The sequence below is a fragment of the Pleurodeles waltl genome, chromosome 6, assembly GCF_031143425.1.
Source record: "Pleurodeles waltl isolate 20211129_DDA chromosome 6, aPleWal1.hap1.20221129, whole genome shotgun sequence".
NCBI lineage: Eukaryota > Metazoa > Chordata > Amphibia > Caudata > Salamandridae > Pleurodeles > Pleurodeles waltl.
Genome location: NC_090445.1, coordinates 1,096,879,602 through 1,096,893,197, shown reverse-complemented (window position 1 = coordinate 1,096,893,197; position 13,596 = coordinate 1,096,879,602). Strand labels below are relative to the sequence as shown.

Genomic DNA, 13,596 nt, shown 5'->3' with positions numbered 1-13,596 from the left:
ATGCTGCAGCCCTTAGAGACCTTCCTTGGCATCAGGGCCCTTGGTACTAGAAGTACCAGTTACAAGGGACTTATCTGGATGCCAGGGTCTGCCAATTGTGGATACAATGGTACATTTTAGGTGAAGGAACACTGGTGCTGGGGCCTGGTTAGCAGGGTCCCAGCACTCTTCTCAGTCAAGTCAGCATCAGTATCAGGCAAAAAGTGGGGGGTAACTGCAACAGGGAGCCATTTCTTTACACCCACTCACAGACACTTATGCACCCACAGAGAGACGCATGGACCCCCCAAATAACCATGCAAAGACCAATTCAGTCACTCAGATAACCACTCACAGACCCACTCAGAGACTCATGCATCCACTCCGATACCCACTCAGTCACTCATACACCCACTCACAGGCCTACTGACACACTTGTGCACCTACTCACAGGGTGGCACTCATACACCCACTCAAATACTCATATAGGGACGTAATATTTAGGAAATAGAGTTAAAAAGCAAAAAAAAAAAAAAGAAATTCACCTAAAAAAAAAAAAAAAACGTTACAGAGACATTAAAGTTAGGCTAACATTATAAATATCATAGAAAATCACCCAAAATAGAGTTATTTCAAGTAACTATAACTCTTGCCCTAAGGTAACTATAACTTGCACCCTCACCATGCTCTGCTAATTAATTACCCACAAATGACTGACTCATGACACCTTTGATAATATCCATGTAATGTTTGCAGTAAAATTGTTGACGAAAAAACTGTGCATGGTGGAGCACGAGTTATAGTTATCTTAGAGCACAAGTTATAGTTACTTGAGATAACTCTAACTGGTAAATTTCTATGGTTTTGTGCTTTTAAAGGAATAGCTGCGCTTCCATTATTCAGTGCCTTTTGTTGGGGTGGCGATTTTACCTTCAGCTGTTTTGAAGATATGATTTAAAATGCCAGTGTCCAGTATAAATGTGTCAGTTCTATATATTTCGTAAAATGTTTGCAAATGATATGTAATTGGGAGCAGTACTTGACCAAAGGCCAGGCTCTGTGTCCAGAACCTGCTGTTCTCAACCAAAGGCTTTGGGTTCTTTGTGGAAACATAATTTGTATCCAATTTATGGTGCGACAAAAATTGGATACAAATTATGTTTCCACAAAGAACCCAAAGCCTTTGGTTGAGAACAGCAGGTTCTGGACACAGAGCCTGGCCTTTGGTCAAGTACTGCTCCCAATTACATATCATTAGTTTATTTCACTTTCCATGCTAACACATTTTTTAAGTTTATATGTTATAACTGAAAGTCTGAGAATGTAAATGGTGCAATCGTTCAGTGAGTGCTACAAGGCCCTTTCTATCTGCGGATAGTATTCAGCCCTTTCTCACACAAAATGACACATCAACATACAAACTGCAACCAAATCAGTTTATGCAGGTACTTGTACAAATTTAAAATTTTAGACAGAATTGAACAATCCTCCCTCGGGTCAGGGGACAATGAACCCTTGCTCCATATATCCAGTCACATTTGTTTTCCAGTCTTGTATGCACATAGTAATAATCTTTACGCTGATGTGCAATGCGAAGTCTATTATGCTATATAGAGTCCATCCAGGGCAGTCAAAAGGCTCTGAGGCAATGTTAAACCGAAACAGCCTTGAGGGTCCTCTCTGGAAGGTCAAGTAAAGAAAAACAAGGGTTCCCTTTTAGTGGGGTCTCTGGTTAACACCATCGCTCAAATGTCACCATGACTGTCTTCAGCACACCAGAGCAGCTGCAGACTATGCAACCCCGCGTTGATGAAGAGATAGGTGGGACGGTGAAGCAGGGACATTAGGATGAGCTGTTTAAAGTTTTATCAGAAGTCAAAGCTATATATTAGCAACTGATACGCTGCGTGTGAACTTCGCTTCCGACCGCAGAAGCTATGAAGTTATCTGTGCTGTGTGATAAAGATCTCAGTACTGAGCCACTGCAGCCAGCTGGGCAGAAACACTCAAAGCATATAACATATCGGCTTCACAGGGTTCAGGATTACTCAGATGAAGTCCTTTAATCAGCGAACACTGGAACAATAGCACTAAAACAGCACCCAAGTGCTACGCAACAAAAAACAAACAAATATCACATTACAACATCGAGGAAACCTACACCTTGCCAGCTACATGTTTACTGAGCTGTCTAAACACAAGAGCAGGACAAAGGAAATTAACTGGTGAGGAGCGGCCTAAAGAGATTCCACGTGACAATACAGAAAATTAATATTTGGAGAAATGAGCCTTCAAGCTATATAACTTGGATTGAACAAAATACCACTACATATATGGATACACTTCCTGCATCGCTTTCAATGACAACGAGAACTGGTGAGAAACATTACCCGATCCTTTTTTTTTTTTTTTTTTTTTTACGCTCAACTTGTATAAGCAGACGAGCAGGTTCCACAGGCCAGTGAGACAACCGGAGTTGCAGGACCGACTATAGAAAAAAAAAAAAAGTAACAGCATAGTCAGCAAGCACTTCAGCCTGAGGAAGCCGAGGGCCTGATGTGTGCACTGATTGGCTGCAAACAGCGCGTGTAAATTTGGCAGTGGCTTTTGCAACCTGCCTTTAAGTTTGCTATGCGACATCTGTACTAGTTAGTCACATCACAAAATTTCTCGTTCGCCCGGGTGTGGGCAGGGGAGCCTCACAACAAGCTGCTTAATATTAATTAGGCATTTCACAATTTCCTGTTAAGCTACAGCAGTGAATAGGAAGCTTACAAACGAGGGAGGGGGGGTTCGGGGGGGGGGGGGAGAACAGTGTCTAGCTTATGGGTACTGTGCATTATTCCTGGTTTGGTGCTCATTAAGTCCGCTAACATGCAGGTCTGGTAAAATTTTCCCAATTTTGTAAAGCCTGTATCACAATTCCTATTTCAAGAAGCAGAGGAAACTCTCTTTTGTCATCCATATACACTGTTTGTACTCTATGTTTTAGTTGGATTCGTGACAGTGTATGGGAAAGAACTGGAGTCCTAGGCTGAAAATCAGCCCCCGGCCTGCGCTTCGGACCCGTCACCTTCCCCATCTCTTACCCATGCCCAAAGCAGACAATAACTCCTTCACCCACTCCCATTTCCCACTTTCTCAGAACAGGTGGTTCATGGGAACTCAATTGTGCCCGTAGTCAGGAGACATATGTGGCTTTGGACCCAGTACTTTCTAGGCAACATGGTTATTCCCCTTTCCAGGGCAAAAAAAAAACCTCATAATTGCCCAGTTACAAACAGGAACTGTTAATTCTGGCATCCGTTCGCAGCACATTTCTAAAGAAGGTCCGAATACCAGGGCAGTTCTCAGAGGCCTCAAATTCAAGAGAAATTTCGCAACCCTTAGAACAAGAACTGGCAGGGCTAAGAGATTTGAATTTAATGTGCTGATGCATGCAGCATTAGCACGAGACATGTGGGAGTCAGCTAGCAGGAGCAGTCAGAGGGCTGCAGTAAGTAGTACAGGTGACCCTCATGTCGGCCAATGCGGCTTCCAATAATGAATCTTTGGGGGTTTCTGGTTTCCAGTTATGATTTAACGGCGGCTAACGATCTCTCAAACAACCTGCACATTTTCTGTTGAGCCATCCGGTTGAGGGTGGGGGAGGTTGGTTGGTGGTGCGTGTGGAAAGCACACAAATCGCCTTTTCAGAGTAACAACATAAAAAAATGCCCCGATATGTAGGAAAAAAACTAATTACTGCTCCTGTTTTCCAGATCGTGGAGTCTAAATGTTAAAGTTGCACACGTGTCACCTGGGAACGATAAGGCTACCATTTCAAACGCTAACTTTGTGAAGAGCAAAAAAGTGTGCGTTAATACACTTTTTGAAAAATGTTTGTGCTAATGTTACTTTAGTATGTGTCAGTTAATACACAGTTAACTTGCTTTAATGTCCCAACTAAAATGCGGGTAACCTGCTTTATTTCTAAGTGTTAGTTTAGTTTCTTTGAGTCCAATGTCGCTCAAGTCATGTTTTTTGTATGATTCCACCATGTTCCACCACGGCCCGTTCTGAGTTTTCATTACCATCATGCTTACGCCAAGGTAAACAAACACTGTCATGCTGTGTTCAATATCGATACGGACAAAAAGGAAGGTCAAAGAAAATGATTGGAAATGCATACAAATTACACAAGGAGCGAAAAAAAGAAAAATATCTAAACAGACAAGGAGGCTTTGACTAGAGTAGTAATAAATTAAAGTGCATACCATACAATTCTTCATGAAACGAGAGCTGTAGGACAAACAAGTGATCAGGAATTGCTAATAAACGGACAGTATCGGGCTTCTTTGGGCTGCTCATACTTCATTTGAAAAGGAAAAGCAATTCTAATAAAAACTTGGCAAGGAAGAGCAGAAGCAATCTGGTAAAGTGCACTGCAACGGGGAATAGGGAGGGGAAAGTGGGATTAATTAAGGCATTTAGAGCAATGGAAAAAAGACTATCTGGAGGAGCCAAGGTGATGAAAGGCTGCAGCAAATAGTCTCAGAACAATATAAGACACTGGCTCAACCACATTCGCCCTCTACTTAAGAGGGGACTGAGCTGTATGAAACGCCCCCACATAGGAGATGAACAGAACATCGCAAAGCCTAGCCACGCAGGTCGACGATAACTACATTCGCACAAATTATGCCCAAACCCCCTGAAGTCGGCGCAGCCTACCACAGGGTGGAGGGGGAGTGGGGGAAATCATAACACTTTGTGAGGTCAAAATCCAACGAGCTACGACAATCAACCTAACGATCAGATACAGGGACTCCTGTGACAAATCCTCAGCATGTGCTGAGAGAGTTACAGGAATGACAAAAATAGATTATTTTGCTCACAAAACCACTTGCGAGCAAGACCTACCCCGCACAAACATCTTCACAGCCAAAAAGCAGAACTAGATTATCTCTTTAAACGCTGAGCACATTAAGTATTATATGCTTAAAAAGATGAGTAAGCAACTAATAAGTTCCCCCTTCCGAAAAACCTTTCAGATACCAAATCACATAACAGTTAATGAAAAGGATAGCACCACCAGAAAAATCACACTTTAGTTTGCAATGAAAAACCCAGAGTTGCTTGCTGACACCACCAGAAAACTGTTTTGAAGCCACATTAACGCCTCGCTGACCTGCAAGGTTGATTATTTTGATTCTGGACATCATACTTTGTTCGAGTTGAGGGGTATTATAGTGACCTACATCTGTTTATTCATTGATCTGGTTTAAATGCACTCCTTACCATTGTTAAAGGCAGGTTGGAAGATGAGGTTGCACATGGTTTTGAAACACATCATTGTAACTGGGAGAAATGCACTGTGGTAGACAGGTTGGCCTGAAGTGGTGGGAAGTAGGAAGTTTCAAGATTACTTAGATATGAAATAGAAGAACTGCAATGAGTAGATAACACTTCATTCTGGAGAGGAGGGCAGCTCAAAGGCTATTTTTTTGTAACATGGCACCAGTTCTGCCTGATGTGGCAACTGATATGATTGGAGAATCACAATACAAAACTCCAAATCTGTAAACTGTAAGAGCCAGTGCAGAAGGTGGTCAGTGTGAAAAGCGCCATGGAAGAGGGATCAGAGATGTTGAGAAGGACGACACATTTTGAGACATCAACTGACAGTCTGCTATAAACCAGCTTTGAACAGCAGCAAAACAATCGTGCAAGATGGTCAGGATTTTATACATGAAGGTTATGTATTTTTTTTCAGTAGTTAACTCAGTTCCATTAAGGATCACGTGGCAGTTGCAAATGTTTTTTGCTCTTTGATTGCGCGTAGGATGTTTTCCAAGCCTCGTGAAAATATTTCTGCTGGTCTCTCATCTTGTGCATCTTTGATTTTAGAATGTCTGTGGAATTTGATTAATCAGTGGAGAAACGTCCAAGATATTGGAAGTGAGACAGATGTACTGTTTAACTGTGCCCAGTAAAATTATTGCTCCCCTACCTCAGTGTTGAGTGACCTTTCTAGTTTGTAATAATGGCTCAGCAACATGCACCCGAAAGTTGGGTTTCAACCAGTACTTAATTGGAGCTTGTTGTTTCCGGTGCTGAGGACCGGCGCTTAGTTTTCTGTCTCAAGCATTTACTGCGGGCAATAGACACGTGGGAAAGACGGAGGAAAAGAAAAACGAAAAAAAGAGTCAGAAAGGGGAAAAGCAGGTAGCTGACAGAGTGAGCTGAAGGGGCAGGGAGTGGTTATAGATGGACGTAAAAGGCCCGAGGTGGCTTCAGGATTAAGCTGCCTCAGTATTATGTGCTCGCACTTTTAATTGCAGTAGCCGGGTGTTTATGAGGACAGCTTTGAGCGCCAGCAACTTTTTATTTACAAATTAAGCACTGGTTTCAACAACATGTCAGTTGAAAGGGAAGAGGGGCAATCGGCCAAAACTTAACAGAAGAAGTTTATTAAAAGCCCCTTTTGGGATTCGATGTTTAAAAGATAACAGATTCAATACCTGCTCATTAATATGAATCATAAAAAATAAAAAAAAACGATCAGGGTTATATTATCAGTAGGACTGAGTTGTCCTCTTTCCAATTGCCAAGGAAGTAGAACATGATCTACCAAAGGTGGTCAAAAGAAAGAGAACCGGTCAAAGCAATTAGGGCGTTTCAAGAAGACACTCTGAAACATCAAGTCAAGCATAACTTTATTTCAGCTAAAGGGACGTAAAAGTCAAAATAGATAAATAAAAATAAAAAAACAGCTAAAACATTTTAAAATGTCACCCCCCCTGAAATGTCAAAAATTATGACAGTGGGGTCTTGTAAGGATGGAAATTCAGACTGATTGTGGGAAAGGTGATGTTTCTTTTGTGTCCCTTTTCTGTCTGATTAAGCCACAAAGGTTGGCGATGTTTGTTTGCAAAATCCCTAGAGTAAAGGCATTTGGTGGAGGGGCAGGAGAGATTGGCATGCTTAACTCATGGGGTACCAAACTTTTCTAGAAAGAGCAATTTGCAATTCTTGACATTGCGAGTGCAGGCATGTCAACACTGCCAGAGAAATGACCCCTGGTAAATAAATGTTCCAAATGCAGTAGTAATCCCTTTTAAGCCAGAGACTCCATCGAATTTCAGTTCTAGTGAAAAGAGGGTCCTTTATATATATATATAAGAGAAAACACATGAAGATCAAAAGTAAACCGATACAGTCTTATGCCTTGAATTCTATGAACCACAGAGATGTGAACAAAAAAATACATACCAGTGTGCAGCAGCAGAAAGAGCAAAAAACAGAGAAGCTTCTGCACGCCAAGACGATCACTCATTGAGTAGCTGGAACGACCCAGGAACAGGTATGCTTGGTGCATGCACAGTCTGCAGAATGTGTGAACTTTCGCAGTAACACATACATCCCTTACTACTACCAAGGCAGCCCTTACACTGGGGAGCAGATGAGTGGTGCTAAGATGCAGGCTGATGATCCAGATGCAATTTCAGGACAGAAATGCGCAGCCCTAGGTAATTTACTATAAGATTTCAATAGACGTCACAAAAGTTGAAGCATCTAGATGCTATCGTGGAGGGATTGATCAAGGATCTGAACAATTCTTCTGGAACAAAGGGTGATCGATATGTCACTAGTTGGAATCCCTGAAGGGCTGACTATAGCTTCTGTAGGTTGGTAAGTTGAGTACTATGGAGCATGTAATAGCAAACTCAGTTATTTACAGTGCTTAAAAGTTGTTTAAATGCAGTATGACGACTACACAAAAACGAGTTGTGATTCAGGTTCCTGTGTGTATGCAAACAAACCTGCAAAGGCCCGATTCACAAAGCTAAATGTGATATTAAACGTAGGTTTAAGACTGAATTTAAGGTTATTTCAATGCCTGCTAGGAATCTACAAAAGGGTTCCTAGTGGGTGTAAATGGTTTCAACAGTGTAAGCATTTCTACTAAAGTGCAGAGTAAGCAGCAATCGTATATCCCACTCAACAGGTGGTAAAAAGGCATTCCGCAAACATCCAACATTCCGATCCAACCCTGGAAATGGCTGGAGAATTATTCTAGCTGAGCACCGAGATAACTCTTCTTTTAGGATGGAAAGAGAACAGATTACCCACTCTTTGAAGACGATACAGGGGTGGGCTTTGAGTTAAAAAGTGTGCATTTGCATAGAGTACTCCAGTCATCAGAGGCAGGCAAGGAGGCAGGCAGGCACAGGGAGTAGGACCCCACTGAAAGTCATCCAGCATTCCCATTGGTAGACCCTGAAAGAAAACCGGCCTGACTCAGCTTTTCAGGATAATGGTGGAATATTGGTTAATACTAAGATGTAGTAAATATGCACATAGATCTAATCTGTAGATGCAAATGTACTACTTTTTTTTTCGTGAATTGGGACCTAACTGCATGCAATTATAATATAACAAGTTTGTATGGAGTGCTTAATAACACAAGCAAAGTGCTACATAAATAATACAACCGGGCAACTAAGAAAAGTGCTTTAGGGTTCGTAAAGGGTATGAAAATCGCTTTATGAACACCCGACCATAATATCTCAGCGATGCAAGTAACATGGGTTACCCAAAAATGTGGGACTGCACACCAATGGTTTCATAAACACGTTTGAAATGATCTTACAAACTGCTGCTACTACTATCAAACCAGAGATGAGCCAACAGCTGGATCACTGGCCCCATATTGCTCCTCAAATACCCAGAGTCATAAAATTAGAATAATAAACAAGTAGTTTTCAAACACTGTTTTAAAAAAAATAGAATGGTCGCTGCAAAAGGGAGAAATAAATTGGCATGGGGATTATAAACGGTAGCAACACAAAAGGATGATGGACGGAGTGCTGAACAATGCAAACACTCACCCCCAGTCATAGATCTGGGTTTAATCCATCGTTCTTTTGCTCACCATGCCACCCAAGTTAGGACCCAGCCATATGCAAATCAGTCTTGACCCTGTTCCTCATGTGAACAGTCCAGCCCGAACTGCCAAGCCAGGTCCTCCCTGGACTGGAAACAAGCATCCTGGCACCGGTTTCAGGGTTTCACCCTTCTTCAGCCAGGCTAGCTTGAATCCAGTGGCACAGTGAGCAAGGGACCCACGTCTGGGCATTATAAACGTTAGACAAGTGGCTTAAGTCTTCACAGCCACTCCTTCAAAAACCACAAAACTACACTTTAGGCAGACCAGTCTGTCATTTTGAAAGTGTTAGCTATCCACATAATGGTGCACCAATGTGCAGGTTGCTTTCAGAGTTGTGGACCCCCTTTCTCAAGATTAGAACAAGTGAACGAGCAGAAGGAGATTACACATTTTTTTTTTTTTTTTTTGTAAAAGAGTGAAAGCAAGATGCGGAAGAAATGCGCGTAACAACATGTGTGTAACAACAAAGTACCACAACCAAGAGTTCCAGAAAAGTTGATTGTTAGCTCGTTCAACCGCTCTAACGGTATAGAACCTAAAAGACCGCGCCCCAAATATGACATACTACAGTAATTCTTATCTGTCAGGGGAGACCACACAGCTGCTAGTTGCAGCGTGCTTGAAAACGAAAAGATTTTCTTAAGGGGAAACAACGCAACATCTAGCCATTTACTGAAACTACATAAGAGACAATGCACCGGGACACTTCTCTAGAAGTACTATCCCCCTGCTAAGGGACAACCATAAGGGCTTTTACATGAACATATATTACTAGGAGGTAATATTAATAAGAAAAACGTGTAAAATATTTCAAAGCCTGCAACATAGGTATAACATTTTTGCCCAATTTCTGGATCCCAGTCCTCACCTGTATGTGGAAATTGCATAGCTGGTCCACTGTAATAATGACAGTTGCATTTTGCGTAAGTGCAAGCAGATGATGTAACAAGCGGTTCCTGCATAACTGCAAGCAGACGGCGTAACAATCAGTTCAAATGAGCACAATGTCAACACTAGTGCAGCAAAGAAAATAGCTCACTGGGTAGTAAATGACTACAGTAAATGGGATGCAAAAGACCCTGTAGCTCTTGGCCCACTGCACCTGTCGCACTAACGACAGCTTCAGCACAACAACATTTAAATATCCCCTTCTCCAGCACTGTTTGCCTAAAAATCGACAGTTATTTAGGCTGGGAGAAATTTACACTACGTGGAAACAATCTGTAATTGTGTTACACGTCTTATGCAAAATTCCGAAACGTATGCCTTTACGCCTTGTTGTGTAAGCGCGTGCCGTTCACGACGACATGTACAGCCAAATGCATTGAAAAAAAACACAACAACTAGAATAAAAGCAGCTGCTGTTTTTTTGCTCTTTAAAAAAAAAAAAAAAATCGAAACGTTAGGAGGCATTTTGGGCCAAAATATAGGTCCAATGCCAGTTTGTATTACACATAATTTTCCCAAAACTTCAACCAAAGAAATAGCAAATTACACATTTCTACTGCTAAGAAGGTGATATTCCTGACAATATGTTTAATTGAATGATAAAGTTTACTACCGGAACGTGGTGATCTAACACTTGAAACATTTATTATAAACATAACAAACCAGAAGATATCTCGCATCAGAGGGGACAAGAGAGCAAGCACTCTACAAGAAAAAGCAATGGCTAATGTAACCATTAATTCTGGTTATTCGGAGGAATACAGTACCTCATCTAACCATAGATGAAAAGGCTAATGCATCCCACCTCGAAGTTTAATTGCCGTGCAAGCAAACTCCGTCTTTAGTCTCGCTTCTCTTTACAGCCATGAAATCAATCACTATTCGCCAAACTACTAATGTGTGTTGTAAGAGATACAGCCTCAGACACATGGAGCAATGTGTATGTATCAATGGTGCTAATACTGCCTGCTGGGCGACTTGCCTCGAGAAGCGGCTCGTCTGTTACTTAAGAGTGGTGGTATTTGTGGTGCTGTCGTGTGCACAAAATGCAGTAGCCGTGGAGTGGGCGCGTGTGCTACCGTTCGGTACACGAGAGCTCAAGGAGGTAGATCAGACTGACAGATGGGATGGAAGAAATGACAGCAGCTGATGTCAGGCGATAGCAATGCATGTTATTCAATAACCAGCATGCCAGACACACCATGCGGGAAGGGAACTTCGAGTAAACATTTCACAGTGAATAACTCTGAGCTCAAAACACGGGCAAAAGAAATAACGGCAGCCTTTGTTGCTCACCGAGGGCACAGCTTCAGCTCGGCGGCTGCGTTTGCCACGCAATACTGATGCCAATCTCGCCTGAATTCTTCTGTCCGGTTTTACAAAGAAGACAATGTTTTCCCTCTGGCGGGATGAGGAGGAGGGGGTCCGCCGGGCTCACCAGGAAGAAGTCTCTAGGACACGCAGTCCAAATCCAAGTGCTCGACTGTCCACGAACACAGTGGACTGGTCTCCCTCACAGACGCAAATGTGGAGAAAACAAGGTGAAAACGTCGTGGCCGAAGTCGACTCATGCCCCCAGTCAGCTGTTTTTGTTTTTAATATACAGGAAACAATTGCTCATTTCGGTAATTGCTAAAGGTGCAGTTCTCATCATCCGCGTGTATCTGCCATCCCATTGAAGCTCCTTGCATCGGAAATCACTAAACGGACTGGAAGTTTTAAAGCACTGTAAGAAACTACAGGGACCACGGGTCCCTTACTTACATGAGCCGTCTTGAGTTCAGCCGAGTATCTACTGTCTGCTTCTGTATTTTTACGGACGTGTTACATCCGTAATTTTATCACATCCCTGTTGCATCACAACCGATCTCACGACAGATCAGATTCTGAGAGTTTTACCTTGAGTGGGAGGGTTTTCCAATGTGTAATATTACCTAGGATTGGAGCACTAGTGGAGTCTCAACCAATGCTAAGGCGTCGCATAGAATTCCCAAGTGCTAATTGGCTAAAGACTCCGCACGTGCCCCTCTCCGAGCCGTCCTCCAACAGTCAGCGGGTACCTCCCAGGTTGGAGCGAGCTCGGCCTTGGCCGAAGGTGTTCCTGAGGGGAATTGGTCAGGGACGGGTGGGTGTTGTGTAATTTTTAGTATCCTTACTATAACGTACATTCCCTACTCTGAGGATATCTGTGGAACCCTGCCTTGCAGGATAGCTCGGGCGCTTGCACTCTATCCATGCCTACTCGAACCTCAGCATTTATTGGGCAGTTATACTGTGGCCCCGCCCACTTTGGGAGAGGTGCACCTCAGCCCTTCCTCACTGTAGGCAGACAGAAGCAGCAGCGCGCCGAGCTGAGTTAGTCCGTAGATAAACCTATCACTATCCTGATTCGCCCCTTAGCCGAAGTCTCGATAAACCGTTAACCAGATTCAGTGTTGTTTACCTCCAGCTCTGAGTATGTGGACTTTCAGCGCACTGGTAGTGCCCCTAAGAATATTCAGTGGGAAATAAACGGGAAAACTAAGAGACGCTCATTGCTATAAACGCTCAATTAACACTTCTGGATTCTTCCCTCCTCTATGCCTCCATTATTCTATTTAGACCTACTAAGAACTCACATATGCTTCGCTCAAATTAACTCATACTAATACTGTCCTCCTTTTTCCCTATACTAATCCACCATTAATCCAGGAGTAGTGTGCTACTCGCCAAAAAGTGCTTTGACGCCCCGCCAGGGGTAGTAAGCGCTATATAAATACAATTACAATTGTTGTCACTGGAATGGGCCAATGGGACCCTTGCCCAGTTGTTTTTCAGGCACCCTATTTAATTCATAGGATCAGAGACAGAGGTGTACCTTGCTAGACATATATTTTGTACAACTACCTTTTGCTGCAGTCAGGTTATTTAGCTTAAAATGTTTAAATCTAATTTGTACGTGAGTTTATATCTATGGATAGATATATCGATACGTAAATATATATACAACGTCCAATTTAAGCGTCTTGTGAAAATGCACATATGTTGGTGCCGTGCGCACACATACTCCTTCAAATTGCCCTTTGTAGATGGCCCACATGCTTTTCATCTGTGGACCCAAGTGTGCGCCCACTAAATTTCACTTTTAGTGACAACACTTTGAAGTGTGAAAGGAACATTTGAGGGTAAGGAAATAGGGAGAAGTAATCATGAGAAAAGACTGAAAGAGGGAAGGAGACTGTATGGTATTCACAGGAAGAAGGAAGTAGGAAATGAGCATCAGCAAAGCCAACAGGTCTTGCCTACATGAGCTAATGGCTTTGTTAATCTTTTTAGTCATGTTGTACAGCTGCGTGGCTGCTGGGCAGCTTGGTTAGAAATTAAAAAATAGTGCTATGATATGTCATAGAGCTTTTTTTATTGCGGGAGGGCTGGGCAGGAGGAATCTTTGCGTGAAGGAGGATGTGCAACACGTTGGTCCCACCACTGAAAAAGTGCTATGGCATGGACAGCGCAGGCCGCCTCATAGCACTTAAAAAGAAAAACTTTCAGCCATACTGGGTAGCTGTTGCACGGCAGTGCAGCATGGCTAAAAAGTTAGCCAAAGCAATAGCTTGCATAGGTGAGAACTATTGGCTTTGCCATTGATCGTTCTAAACTGCACACTAGTGAAGACAAAATGAATTTCTGCCATTGTAATGAGCAGAAGGAAATATGCATACCTTGCAACATGCTGTACACACCACTGTCCTCTGCAG

General features: G+C 42.6%; 1 protein-coding gene and 1 pseudogene across 1 annotated transcript in view; both read right to left on the bottom strand.

Annotated features, from left to right (window-relative positions):
• The window catches only part of CSGALNACT2 (chondroitin sulfate N-acetylgalactosaminyltransferase 2), a 315,984-nt gene extending 304,201 nt beyond the window's left edge, over positions 1-11,783 (bottom strand). Inside the window, exon 1 of the mRNA XM_069240198.1 lies at positions 11,156-11,783. The gene's annotated coding sequence lies outside the window, so the exon portion shown is untranslated. The remainder of the gene's footprint in view (positions 1-11,155) is intronic.
• The window catches only part of LOC138301734 (mitochondrial import inner membrane translocase subunit Tim9-like), a 104,667-nt pseudogene that overhangs the window by 62,861 nt on the left and 28,210 nt on the right, over positions 1-13,596 (bottom strand).